Source organism: Arachis hypogaea, chromosome 9, assembly GCF_003086295.3.
Source record: "Arachis hypogaea cultivar Tifrunner chromosome 9, arahy.Tifrunner.gnm2.J5K5, whole genome shotgun sequence".
NCBI lineage: Eukaryota > Viridiplantae > Streptophyta > Magnoliopsida > Fabales > Fabaceae > Arachis > Arachis hypogaea.
In genome coordinates, this window is record NC_092044.1 from 60,954,616 (window position 1) to 60,956,366 (window position 1,751).

General features: G+C 36.4%; 1 non-coding gene across 1 annotated transcript; it reads right to left on the reverse strand.

The window, feature by feature from the left end:
* Positions 1-1,139: 1,139 nt before the first annotated feature.
* LOC112713604 (small nucleolar RNA R71) lies at positions 1,140-1,247 on the reverse strand. Its single transcript, XR_003158574.1, has one exon. It is a non-coding gene; the product is annotated as a small nucleolar RNA R71 (small nucleolar RNA).
* Positions 1,248-1,751: the final 504 nt, after the last annotated feature.

Sequence of the window (1,751 nt, forward strand, 5' to 3'; positions counted from 1 at the left end):
TCTTTTCAATCATATGTTTTCAAAATCAATTTCTTTCTATTTTTAAAAATACTTGCTATCAATCAATGATTTGATTCAACATTTTAAGTATGTTGCCTTTTCTGTTGAGAAAGGTTTAATGTTTGAATCATATCTTTTCTTGTTAGCCAAGTCATTAATTTTCAAAATCAAATCTTTTTAAAATGTTTTCCAAATCATATCTTCTCAATCACGTCTTTTTAAACTAATCATATCTTCTTGACCACATCTTTTTCAAAATAACTTTCAATCAAATCTTTTTGATTTCTAATTTCAAATTCTTTTTCAAAAATCACTTGATTTCTTTCCCACTTTTGTTTTCGAAAATTATCAATCAAAGTTTTTCAAAAATGTTTTCAAAATCTTTTAGTTGATTTTCGAAAATTACTTCCCTTCTTTTCACATCCTTCTATTTATGGACTAACACTATTCCTTAATGCAAAATTCGAACTCCATCTTCTTTGATAAGTTCGAATTTTCTACTTCTGTCTTCTACTTTTCTTTTCCTCTGACACCTAAAGGAATCTCTATACTGTGACATAGAGGATTCCACATTTTCTTGTTCCCTTCTCTTTTTTATGAGCAGGAGCAAGGACAAAAGCATTCTTGTTGAGGCTGATCCTGAACCTGAAAGGACCTTGAAGAGAAAGCTAAGAGAAGCCAACGCACAACTCTCTGTAGAGGACCTAACAGAAATCTTCAAAAAAGAAGAACCTATGGCAGCCGAAAACAACAACAATGCCAACAATGCAAGGAAGGTGCTGGGTGACTTTACTGCACCTACTCCCAACTTCTATGGGAGAAGCATCTCTATCCCTGCCATTGGAGCAAACAACTTTGAGCTTAAGCCTCAATTAGTTTCTCTAATGCAACAGAATTGCAAGTTCCATGGACTTCCATTGGAAGATCCTCATCAGTTTTTAGCTGAATTCTTGCAAATCTGTGACACTGTCAAGACTAATGGGGTTGACCCTGAGGTCTACAGACTTATGCTATTCCCTTTTGCTGTAAGAGACAGAGCTAGGACATGGTTGGACTCACAACCTAAAGAAAGCCTGGACTCTTGGGAAAAGCTAGTCAATGCCTTCTTGGCAAAGTTCTTTCCACCTCAAAAATTGAGTAAGCTTAGAGTGGAAATCCAAACCTTCAGACAGAAGGAAGGAGAATCCCTCTATGAAGTTTGGGAAAGATACAAACAATTAATCAGAAAGTGTCCTTCTGACATGCTTTCTGAATGGAGCATTATAGGTATTTTCTATGATGGTCTCTCTGAACTGTCCAAGATGTCTTTGGATAGCTCTGCTGGAGGATCTCTTCATCTGAAGAAGACGCCTACAGAAGCTCAAGAGCTAATTGAAATGGTTGCAAATAACCAATTCATGTACACTTCTGAAAGAAATCCTGTGAACAATGGGACTAGTCAGAAGAAAGGAGTTCTTGAGATTGACACTCTGAATGCCATACTGGCTCAGAATAAAATATTGACTCAACAAGTCAATATGATTTCTCAAAGTCTGTCTGGAATGCAAAATGCACCAAGCAGTACTAAAGAAGCTTCATCTGAGGAAGAAGCTTATGATCCTGAGAACCCTTCAATGGAAAAGGTGAATTACGTGGGAGAACCCTATGGAAACACCTATAATTCTTCATGGAGAAATCATCCAAATCTCTCATGGAAGGATCAACAGAAACCTCAACAAGGTTTCAACAATAATAATGGTGGAAGAAACAGG